The 12787-nt window shown below is 39.2% G+C and overlaps 1 long non-coding RNA gene across 2 annotated transcripts; it reads left to right on the forward strand.

The window, feature by feature from the left end:
* The first annotated feature begins 869 nt into the window (after nt 1–869).
* Nucleotides 870–12291, forward strand: LOC113427985 (uncharacterized). Of its 2 annotated transcripts, XR_015746052.1 has the most exons (4): nt 870–944; nt 1083–1206; nt 2220–2549; nt 9801–12288. It is a non-coding gene; the product is annotated as an uncharacterized LOC113427985 (long non-coding RNA). The 2 variants fall into 2 exon arrangements; XR_015746051.1 differs by lacking the exon at nt 870–944 and having other exon boundaries at nt 992–1206; nt 9801–12291.
* The last annotated feature ends 496 nt before the right edge of the window (nt 12292–12787 follow it).

Consider the following 12787-nt stretch of genomic DNA (forward strand, 5'->3'; position numbering starts at 1 on the left):
TATTTATCTCCTTGCATTTGGTTGGGCATATCTTCAGTTGTTTAGGTTCCTTCAAATCAGGTTGATGTTTCGGATGATGTCTTGGAAATCGATAGTAAATTATTTGCAAGGAATTACAAGAACAGATGTAATCAGCTGGAATGAAGAACGTGTGTATGTTTGTTGAGTGTGCTTAGTGATGGGAATGATAGAGAAGGAATCTGAGAAGGAATTTGTACATAATATTTACAGAGAAAGTAGGCCCAAGCAACACTATTGTTATTTCTGAAAAGAGGGAGAAGGACTACTACTTCAACTCAGCTTATGTCTTCTGCATTTATCTTCTTTCCAGGAGGAAGCACAGGACAGTCAGTGGACCAAACATCTGGCATTGTGATTGTTACAGAAGGACAATCTCTGTTTCTCAGATGTGCCTAGTGGCATAAATTTCCCATTCTGGTACATTCACCATCCTGGTCAGCTTCTAGAGATCTTGTTGAATGAAATGACATGAAGACCCAAGGCTTTCAGGCTACTCACCATAAAAACAAGCAAAAAGGGACTTTTAACATGCAAAAACAAGCCATCCAGTTGAAGGACTCTGCTGTCTACTTCTGTGCATTTCAAGAGACATGGTGACAGGAAGCAGAAGGGCAGCCAATCAAAAACAGGAGAAAAAGTATTAAGAGCAAAGACGGGAATTATGTAATTGTCAATTGACTAACTTAACAATGGTGAGTCTTTCAGACACATTTCATATTTTGAAGATCTCTCTCTCTCTCTCTCTCTCTCTCTCTCTCATGTATATTTATCCTCACAGTTTCCTCTCCGTTCACCTGGCCAACAATAATTTTTTCTTTCAGAAATCACCTTCAGCACTGGGATCCTTCCTTCAACCAAACTGCTTTCTTACAGCTCATTTTAAACACATGGTGGCAATCTTGATACAACATGAGTTTTACCAGGTGACACATATGATATCCTTGGTAGCACATATGCTCCATGAACCATATCCTGTGGTTTGTCTTTCCTTTGCCACCAAATTTACATATGAGAAGCCCATCACTTTCTTTCTGAAGTGAAATTTTGCATCCCTTCAATAGCAAAATTGGCAAGGAAACTCTGAAGGTGGCTACACCAGCTTTGAAATCCTCCATATATATATATAACCCCATTCTTCACCTGGAAAAATGTGGCTTTTTATCATCACCATCATCTCATTTTTAAGTAAGTATTTATTTCCTCACAATGTCTTTTTTAAAGTTTATTATTATTTTATTTTATAACATAAAAAATCCAATTTCAGTTGAACAGTAGGTTGTCTGGGTACAAGACATTTTACGAAATAATAGACAAAGTGTTTACTGCAGTATTCATTTCATTAGTATCAATTATAATAATATTATTAACAATAATAACAATATTTGTTTAACCAATTTAACATACCTTCCTTATACCACTGATCCTTCCATATAGTTCCCTATTTCTAGCTCCTGTTTTTATCAGCTAACCATTGATAAAATAAGTCCCAAGTAAAAAATAATATTCAGTTTCTTTCTTTTCCTTAATTATAAGTGCATCTTTTTTTGCATATCCTAATATTTTTTTTAATCACATTTTCATCTGTTGGGATCTCTTCACTTTTCAATTGATGTGCAAATATAATTCTAGCTGTGGTCAACACATGTAAACCAAATATGCATTCCCTTTATTATACTTGTTGGGTAGAATGCCCAACAAAATTGTCTCTGGTTTCAAATCAATATGCTGCTTTATATTTTTTTCCAGCCATGTAAGTATTTTTGTCCAATAGTTTTTTTCACTTTTTGATATGTCCACCACATATTTCCTCACAATGTTGAACTATAGGTTTTGGCTAGGTATATATTTGGTTGTTTAGGTTCCTTGAAATGAGGTAGAGTGAGATCTCTTAGAAAATGTCTAGAAAATAGACAGAAATATTGCAAGAACATGGATGGAAGTATTTAACTGGAAGAAAGGATCATTTGTTTAAATGTTCAATATGTTTGATAGTGAGCATGGTAGAAAGAATATAAACCAGGAAGGAATTTGTCCATGGTAACCCTCATAATTAGCATAATTAGTTTTGACACAGCAAGAAAATAGTCCAAATAGCAGCAAGATTGTTTCTGAAATAGGGAAAATTGTCTTTAGCTAGCTTCATGCCTTCTTTAACTTCTTTAGCGAGCTTCATGCCTTCTCCATTATCTTCTGTCCAGGAGGAAGCACAGGACAATCTGTGAAACAAACAACTGGCATTATGACTGTTACTGAGGGACAACTTGTCTCTCTCCATTGTTCTTATGAAGCACGGTTTAGAGACACACATTACTTATTCTGGTACATTCAGCCTCCTGATCAACCTCCAAAATCCCTTTTGGCATCTTATTCAAAACAAGCTCAACAAGCTCAAGGATTCCAAGCTACTCACATTCCCCATGACAACAAGCAAAACGGGACTTTCAACATGCAGAAACCAGCCATCCAGTTGAAGGACTCTGCTGTCTACTTCTGTGCATTACAAGAGACACAGTGACAGGAAGCAGAAGGTGGGCCAATCAAAAACAGGAAGAAAAGAATTAAGAAGAGACAGGGAAATTTTGTCATTGGTGCCCTTGCACTCCCAACTTCTTTTCAAGACTGAAAATAGCTCCTGATTTCCTTGTCCATAATACCATCAGGGCCAAAGAGGGAAACTGTTCCCCCCACCCCATTTTTGGCCAATTGAGCAGAAACTAAAATGCTCAATCTTTTCTTCCTTTCTCGTTTCTGAGATGTTGTAATTCTCTTTCTCCACATTATTTCTTTTGACCAAGGGCCTTCAAACTTGGCAAGTTTAAGACTTGCGGACTTCAACTCCCAGAATTCCTGAGCTAACATGACTGGAGGAGGAATTCTGGGAGTTGAAGTCCACAAGTCTTAAAGCTGTCAAAGTTTGAAAACCCCTGCTTTTGACTATTGAAGTCTTAGCTTCAAGTGTTTTAGCTTTTTGACTGAGCCTCGCAGAAACTTTATTTATTTATTTATTTATTTATTTGATTTGCCAATTGTTTACAAGATAATAAGTATAAATGTATACATAGTTGTGAATACATGAAATGGTTACATATAAGAGAAATAAAAGAATAGGAGAAACAATAGGACAGGGACGGTAGGCACATTGGTGCGCTTATGCACACGCCCCTACAGACCCTCTTAGGAAAGGGGTGAGGTCAATAGTAGACAGTCTAAGGTTAAAGTTTTGGGGTTTGGGGAAGAAACTACAGAGTCGGGTAGAGTATTCCAGACATTGACCACTCTATTGCTGAAGTCGTATTTCCTGCAATCAAGTTTGGTGCGGTTAACTTTGAGTTTGTATCTATTGTGTGCTCTTGTGTTGTTATGGTTGAAGCTGAAGTATTCATTGACAGGTAGGACATTGCAATGTATGATTTTGTATACCATGCTTAAGTCAGACCGAAGACGGCGTAATTCAAGGTTTTCTAGTTCTAGAATTTCAAGTCTGGTGGCATAAGGTATTCTACAGCCAGTAGAGGAGTGGAGAACTCTTCTTGTGAAATATTTCTGGACTTTCTCAATTGTGCTAATATCAGATACGTGATGTGGATTCCAGACTGATGAACTGTATTCGAGTATTGGTCTAGCAAATGTTTTGTATGCTCTGGTTAGTAGTGTGATATTACCAGAGAAAAAGCTACGTAGGATTAGGTTAACAACTCTTAATGCCTTTTTGGCTATGTAGTTGCAGTGTGCTCTAGCACTTAGATCATTAGAGGTGAGTATTCCAAGGTCCTTTACAGAGCTTGGGTCATCAACAAGATCTTGACTATTCAGCTTGTATTTTATTTTCTGATTTTTTTGCCAATATGTAAGACAGAGCATTTATTTGTTGAGATTTGAAGTTGCCATTTGTTTGACCATTCGGATACATAGTCAAGATCTTTTGTAGGGTAGCAGTATTGTCTGTGGTATTGAACAGCTTTACATCATCAGCGAAGAGAATGCAATTGCTCTTAATATGATCACAGAGGTCGTTTATGTAGAGTATGAAGAGAGTTGGTCCTAGAACACTGCCTTGGGGAACACCACTATTGACAGGTACTGGATTTGATAGGACGCTCCCGATTTTGACCATTTGTTGTCTGTTTGACAGGAATGCTTCTATCCAGTTATTCAGTTGTCCAGAGATACCATAGGATTTTATTTTTAGGAGTAGTTTGTCGGGTACCACTGAATCAAAGGCTTTACAGAAGTCTATGTAGATTGCGTCTATTGTTTTGCCCTGGTCGAGTTGTGTCGTCCATATGTTTTTGCAGTGTAAGAGTTGCAGATTACAGGATAGTTTTTCCTGAAACCAAATTGTTTATTGGAGAGTAGGTTATTTGTCTCTAAGTGAAGGATGATGGATTGGTTAATAATTGATTCCATGACTTTACAGGTGACGCAGCATAAGGAGATTGGCCTGTAGTTTTCAACTAGGCTTGGGTCTCCCTTTTTGAAGATGGGGATGACTGTGGCTTGTGACCATAGGTTAGGCAAGGAGCTGGTTCTGAAAGATTTTTCAAAGATTATGCTTAGAGGTTTGGCTATGGCAGAGGATAGCTTTCTTAAGAAGTAGGCACATATTCCGTCCGGTCCAATAGATAGAGATGGTTTTAGGTTGCGTATTGCTTTTTCAACATTGTCTCCTGTGAAATCGATATGTATTAGATCATTGTTGTATATCTGTGGTACGGCTAGGAAATATTGGGCATGATCCATTGCTGTTTACAAATACTGAGCCGAAGAATGTGTTAAAGATGTTGGCTTTAATGGTGTGTCGTTGCAGTCTTTACCATCAGGTCCTATCAAGGGAGGGATGGACCTTGAGTCTTTTAGTTTGTTGTTTACAAAATTGTAAAAAGCGCGGGTGGAATTAGTGCTTAGAAGGTTTTCCTCTTGTTTAATGTGATAATTGGTGCATTCGGTCTTTATCTGGTGGCATAGATTTTTGTATCGGTTTTTGAAATTAACGTGACCAGATTTGTTTTTCCGCCAGAGTGATCTCTTTTTGGATTGAAGTTTCCTTATTGATATGGGTAATCTGCTTTTTGTTTTGTTTTGGGAGTTGTTGTTGGTACATATAGTTTGATGACTCTTTTGACTTCAAGTAAAAATGTGTTATAATGGTCTTCAACAGTATTGCATCCAGTGAATAGAGATTGCCAATCAAGGGATGAGAGATCGTTGTCTATAAGATCATAGTTGCCTTTTTGAAGTTACAATAGGGGATTACATCATTGTGGTGATTTTTGTGTGGATGTATGTTGAGACAAAAGTTCGATCATATTGTGGTCACTACTGGAAAAGGGTTCTTTAGATTGTATTCGTGAGATTAGGTTCAAACTGTTGCAGAAGATGAGATCGAGGCAGTTGTTTAGTCTAGTGTTGTTGGTTACTAGTTGTTCCAGTCCCAGATTTGTAATAGCATTGTAGAAGGTTGTGTGTATGATTTCAGTTGTACAATCATTTAGGGTCCAGTTAATATGAGGTAGATTGAAATCACCAAGAAGGATAAAAGGGTATGGGCAGGATGCAGCCCATGTTAGTAATGTATTTAGCTTGTTTACATGTTCGATGTCATAATCAGGTGCTCTGTAACATAGTAAGAATCGAATTGTGATATTTGAGGATAGTTCACAGATGATGGTTTCAGGAAGGGCAAACTCCTGGGTAACTTGGATATTTTTAGATGTAAGGATTTTTTATAGAATATAGCAACTCCACCTCCTCGACGATTTTCAACGATCTGATCGGTAAACATGATAGTCTCTTACTGTGGTAATGGAGTCGGGAGAGATGCATTGAGCCATGTTTCACAGACAAATATAATGTCGAAGTTAGCCATATTTAGGAGGAAGAGAAATTCAGGTATTTTTATTCACGAGGCTTCTTGCATTGAGTAGTTTGCATTTAAGGCGACAGTAGTTGGAATTGAGGTAGTTGGGGCATGCGTGCCTAGTCTTGGGTGATGGTGGATGGGTTGAGGTAGGGTTGTGGTTGAGGGTAAAAGCTGAGTATTGGGTTGAGTGGTTTACTTTTGATACAGTCAGCATGGTAGTCAATGTACAGGTCCTTCTCTCCATTATCTAGACGGTTTTTGAGTTCGATGCGGAGTGCACGGGAGCGGGCACGTTGCTGCATGGTTAGGTCAGGGCGGTTAACGGAGGTTCTTATGGATGGTGTTGGTTTTGGCGAGTGAGTTTATAGTATAAATGAATTTACGTTTGCTTGATTCATTTTTGCAAATGACCCTGCAGAAGCGTGGGGCCACAGAGCCATCTCTATTTTTGAGCTCTCGGTCAATGCGGAAATGTCAAGTATTTCATCAGCGGAGATGGTTGATGCTTGATAATTTCTGATGATGTTTCGGACAGTTGTGATGTCATCATTGACATTGATGTCTTCTAGACCAAATAAGATGGCGTTTGGCGTTTCCGTTCACGCTCAACGGCTTCTCTGATGAGAATTGGGATATCAATATTTGTCTGGGTTGTGTTTATTTGTGGATTGGGTTGTGGATTGGATTGTGGTTGATTGGTAGAGATGTGGTTAGTAGCTATTGGATGTTCAGGTTTTTGCGTTGTGTCCTTTTTTTTTCAAGGTTGGATATTCTTTCTTTTACGGCATCCAGGGATGCTACTATGATGTTGAGGATGTTGTAATGGTTTCGATGGTAGGGGATGTTTCAATGGTTTCAATGGTATCAACTCTTTCAGGCTAGATCCAGTTTGGGTCTGCATGATTTGCAGATATGTGGAAACTCATTGGATGATTTTAGGTATTGAATCATCTGCTCAGGTAATCCCAAGCAGTCATGATGAGTGTATTTTTACACAGAGAACATTTGATGGAGTTTTCATTATCCTTTAGATTTTTGTAGCATTTAAGGCATGTGCAGGAGTCTTGTGGTTCACTGGTGGGGATCATTTTCTCTTTAGGTTGTGGTTTGACGTAGGATTTTCTTTTGGCATGGTAGGATTGTTAAAATAGTACGTTGATTGAATTAATTAGAGGAACAATTTTGGGTAATCTATATAGCCAATATTATATCAAACAATCAATTGCAGTAATCTCTCAAGTCAGATAATATTCCTGAGCAACAATCAGCCTGAATAGTTAATTACTCTAATCATTAATCAATTAATTACACTAATCATTAACCACACTGTTCATTTAAATTCACTAATTATTAACCACACTGTTCATTTAAATTCACTAGATCAATGATTTTGCTATTCAATTAAATTACATGAATTTTGATCTTTTAAACTAGTCAGTAATCACACTATTTGCATTAAACACTCTAATCACACTAATCAATTAAAAACAATAAATCAGTTAAACCATTAATAAAATATTTTATAGAAATTGATTATCTAATCGTTGATATGGCTGATGAGGTAGAAAAGTTGTAAGATTTGAGGTAATGAGGTAGTATTAAGAGTCTGCAAGGAACGGGTTAATTGTTTAACTGGCAGAGAGGAATTTATCGCTGTTTGAAAAGCAGATCGCTATTACTCTGTAAATAGGAAGTTGTAACACAATGATCCAAGGGTTTTTATCTGAGTGAAGGAAAGATTGAACAGCTCACAGGAAACTATTTGTTTTTATTTTCCCTTGATGAATGAGATGGCCCTCGCCCGCTTGCCTTTGCGCCTCCGGGCTGTTTGTTAGCGCTCTTTCACGGGTCGTGAGTGAACGCCGCTTTGTGCCACGAACGAATCTTTGTATCTTTTGAAAGGCCAGCAATCCGCCAAACATTTACTCTAAACTAGTTCTATTCGGAGTCTGAGTCCCGAGGGCGCAAGCAGAGATAGCGCCTGCAGTCCTCACTTTCTCTTGGGGGAGATGATTCTGCCGGCCCTTCCCGATCGTTTCCCGGCACTTTCACTTTCTCCTCTGGGGCTGTTTCCTTTCCGCGCCCACGGATGGGCTCAGCGCCGAAGAAATCGCCTCCTTCCGGGAGAAGCAGCGAAGAACTCGGAAGTCCAAGAAATGCAAAATCCTCGCTGGGAACCCCTCGCGCTTTTCCTCCCCACGGGTCAGATCGGCTTTTCAGGTGGCCCCGCAAATGGAAGCTCTGTCCTCTGCCTTTAGCAAATCGGAAAATGGGACTTCTCAAGAAAGCCTCAGCGAAGAAAGTTTTTTTCGGAGCTGCCTCGGGCTGCAGAGGCTCTCCAAGCGCGCGCAGCCGCTCAGGCCGCCACGCTAGATCCCAGCCGATCGCTGGTCGCCTTACCCAACAAGAGGAAGCCCGCTCAAGATGGGATTCCTGACCGCCGCTTCAGGGTCGCTGCAAAGAGGCAGCTTCATGCCAAGCGGCGCCGCCCTGGTGTCTTGAGTCGGGAAACATACAATTTTACTAAACCCTTATTATTCTTATTAGATACATAACAATGTTAAATCACAGCTGCCACATCATTAGGTGTTGGCCTTCATTTGCAAGGCACATCAAGATTGGCAGAGAAATTCTGAAGGTTAATTGCTTTGAAATCCTCCAAATAATATTTTGGGGATAGTACCCCATTATTTATCTTGAAAAATGTTCCTGTGGCCTCTCCTCCTCCTCCTCCTCCTCCTCCTCCTCCTCCTCCTCCTCCTCCTCCTCATCATCATCATCATCATCATCATCATCATCATCATCATCATCATCATCATCATCATCATCATCTGTACACTTTTAAGTTAGTATTTATTTCTTCATAATGTTTGACCTGCAGGGGTGTCAAACTCGATTTCATTGAGGGCCACATCAGGGTTGTGTTTTACCTCAGGGTGTGTGTGGGTGTGGCCAGCTTGACATCACTCATGTAAGGGGCATCTGTGCTGGCTTGAGTGCTTTGCCAAACTTTTTCTGGAAGAGGTACCACAGGCTAGTTCTTCACTATTTCCAGGGTAGATTTGTTCTGATCCTGCTCCCCAAACAGGACAAACTCTCTGATATGAACTCAAAAGTTTTATTTATTAGGAATGCCAGCGGCCCTGGCAACAAGTTCCTCTTGCAGGCTAACAAGTCCACCTAGCCAGAAGATGAATTCATGTCCTCCCCCTGCCTTTTATCCCCAGAGCTAGCAGTGGTGTCTCTTCTTTGCCCAGGATTGGCCCACGAAAATTTCCACTGCTCTCTTCTCTGCCATTTGTGCAGCCATGTATCAGGCATTGTATCCATCTGTTTCTCCTTTTCTTCATCAACCACCTCCAGACCTGGAGGGCTGATGACTCTCCATCTGAAGGCTGATGGGTGGCCCAGGATCCACCTTTGCCTCCCTCTCTGCCAGCTCCATTCCCTCTTCCCTTCAGAGCTTCCAGGTTGCTCTGATGCTGATCTTGACTCCTACCAACAGGCCACAACAAGATTAAGCACCCCATAGGCCTGTTCCAGCCCATGGGCCTTGATTTTCTCACCCTGGATACATATTTCAGATGTAAGTTGTGTTAGCTTCCTTAAAACAGGTAGAATAGGATCCTCTGGAAGATTCTGAAAATTGGCAGTAAATCATCTGCAAGGAATACACAAGAATAGGTGTATTTAGTTGAAAAGAAGGTTGAGTGTACATGTTCAGTGTGTTTGGTGGTTGGCATCAGGCAAAGAATGTAAAATCATGAAGGGATTTGTGCAGGTTGGATCTCAGAATCAGCATTGGTGTGTGCAGACAGTAAGAAAATAAGTCCAAGCAGCACACATTTGTTTCTGAAAAGTAGGAGAAAGACCTACCTTTCCAGCTAACTTCATGTCTTCTCCATTATTTTATATCCAGGAGGAAGCACAGGACAGTTGGTGAAGCAAATATCTGGCATTCTGTTTTCTTCTGAAAGACATCTTCTCTCTACATATTATTCCTATGAAACAGAGTTTATTAGCTCCTCTTAAACATACTAGTACATTCAGCACCCTGGTCAATCTCTGAAGCTCTTGTTGACTGAGAAGGACAATGAAGCCCAAGTCCTACTCTCCATGAAGGAAAGAGAAATGGAACTTTCAATTTAGAGAAAGATGTCAGTCACCTGAAGGACTCTGCTGTCTACTTCTGTGCCATCAGAGACACAATGAAATGAAGTAGAAAGGGAAGCAATCAAAAACAAGAGGAAAAAATGGAGAAATTTGTATTTGTGACACTTACACTTCAAAATTCTTCTCAAATGTGAAAAGAGATCCTGATCTTCTTGTCCATCAAACCATTGGGGCCAGAGAAATATTTTTGCCAATTGAAACTGCTATAATCCTCACTATTTTCGTTCTTTTTTTTTCTTAATGATGTTCTGCAACTTGGTTTCCCCATGACATTCCTCTGCCATTTTGAAATCTTTAAAATGACTCACTTCTCCTTGTTCATTGAGCTTCCCAAAAAATTGAAAATCGGGAATAACAGGACATTATTTCTATTAGAGGGACATGGTGGCTCAGTGGCTAAGACACTGAGATTGTCAATCAGAAAGGTTGGCAGTTCAGTGGTTCGAATCCCTAGCACCATGTAACAGAGTGAGCTCCCATTACTTGTCCCAGCTTCTGCCAACCTAGCAGTTCAAAAGCAAAGTAAAGTAAAAATGCAAGTAGAAAAATAAGGACAAATTTGGTGGGAAGTTAACAGCATTCTGTGTGCCTTCGGCATTTAGTCATGCCAGCCACATGACCACGGAGATGTCTTTGGACAGCAGTGGCTCTTCGGCTTTGTAATGGAGATGAACACCACCCCCTAGAGCCAGAAATGATTAGCATGTATGTGTGAGGGGAACCTTTATTTTTTTATCTATTACTATTACTATATACATCACAATGAAACCAGAGCATCCTGATTTTAACTGGTGCCAGTCTTCATTTTTCCAAGAACCTAGACTGTTGTAATGTATTGGCATGGTCTGTGTGTGGGATGTAGGTAATATGGTGCCATTGACAGATGGAAACATTATCAATGTGCAGATTTTCTAAGTGCCATCAATAATTGTTTACTGAGTCAAATATCCTGGTAAATGCCTGGACTACCACTGACTAGTTATGACATACTTTTTCCACTTCAATTTTCAGATTTTGAATTATTATTATTAAATTATTATTATTTGATGGATTGTCAACCAGATACTGGTTGCTTAGATGAAAGAGTAAGATCAGTTTCAGAAGCAACATGAGAAATTCCCACTCTTTTTTCAGTAGCAGATATTATTGGGGAATTCTCTTGTTTGTTCACTTCCTTTTGTCTACTGCTTGCAAGGTAGACCAGACAAGAAGTGCGCCTGGGTGAATTAATTCTACTTTATTATTACACAATCTTCAAGTCATTTTCCCTCATTGCCTTTACTCACCAACAAACAAGGGAGGGTTTCGGACATTCTAAGAATTTTTCATCTGATTTCTTTATATGAGTTTCTTGTAGACATACTTATCAGCATTTTGTTTGATTAATTTGGCTATTATCCTTTTCATTTTTATCATCGAGCTTAAACCATTTATATTAATTGATAGTAGTTTTTTTTCTTCCATTTAATTAGTTCTGTTTTGCTGTTTGTCTTGTAACGGCTCCGGTCTCTCCTTGTGCCTGAAGATGTATCCTACTTTCTTCTCTCTCCTGTTGTAATTGAATATTTCCTTGATTTCCTAAAGTTCCATCTCTGTTCTTATGATAGCCTTGATCTTCCTGGGAGTTTGTTTCTAGTTCATCTTTACTGCTCTGGTCTTCCGGGCCTACCAACCATTCATAAAATTCCTGGGCCTTTTCTATAGAGTCTATTTTGATTTTCCTCTCATCCCAAGAAACTAACATCCCTTCTGGGATTAGCCATTTAAATACAATTCTTTTCTGATTTGGGTAAGCTGCTAAGAATTTATAATCTTGTCTTTGTTCTCTTACTCTTCTTGGTATTTGTTTGAGAACCAAGACTTCTTTGCCTTTATATGTGATTGATTCATCTCTTGACATCCTATATATGATATCCTGGGCACTCCTTCTCGCAAATCATATATGGACTTCTCTTGTGCATTTGTGGCGTCTCACATAATTAGTGCTAACCCTGTAAACTTCATCAAACTCCCTCAAGATGTCATCTTTATCCTTTTCCAATAGTCCAGCCAATATTCCCGCCACAAATTAGTTGTTCCAAGTATTCTTCTTTTGATTCCACTATATTTTGGAATCTCAAGTATGTAGCAGCCTTATCCATCTCTAGGTAGACCAGTGAGTCCTCCATTTCTTTACTCACATTATTTAATTCTTCATCTACCCTTTCTAATTTCCTTTCAGTTCGTTCTGTCCTTTTCTCTACCTCTTTTATTGTTGCTTCATTTTTCTCCAAGGCCTGCTGTAATAATCCAAATTTGTCCTCTACTTTGGAGATGTCCGCTTTCGTTTCTGCTTTTAATTTCTCCATCTCCTCTTTTAATTCATTTATATCTGATCTCATCTCATTATGGTTTTTCATCATTGTTTCTTGCAGCTTCACCATCGATTCCTGTAAAGTAAGCAGAATTGATTGGATATTGACATTCGAGATGTTAGCTTGTTTCTCCACTGGTAATGTTTCTTCAATGGTTTTTTGTGCCATGGGTGAAGATGTTGCCGACGTGGTTGTTAATGTCGGGGTGACCTTTCTTCCAGTTTTCAGAGTTGTAGTTGTTGTGGAAGTCATTTCTTTTAAGATTTGTTTCTGTTGTTGTACTATATTAATTATATTATCCCAAATTAACATTCAGTAATAGAATCTCTATATTAGGATTGAACCAGTATCTAATTACTTAATCTATCTATCTTCTGGA

This window comes from Notechis scutatus, chromosome Z (assembly GCF_049901735.1).
Source record: "Notechis scutatus isolate UNSWTSFEM ecotype Mainland chromosome Z, rNotScu1.2, whole genome shotgun sequence".
NCBI classification, from domain to species: domain Eukaryota; kingdom Metazoa; phylum Chordata; class Lepidosauria; order Squamata; family Elapidae; genus Notechis; species Notechis scutatus.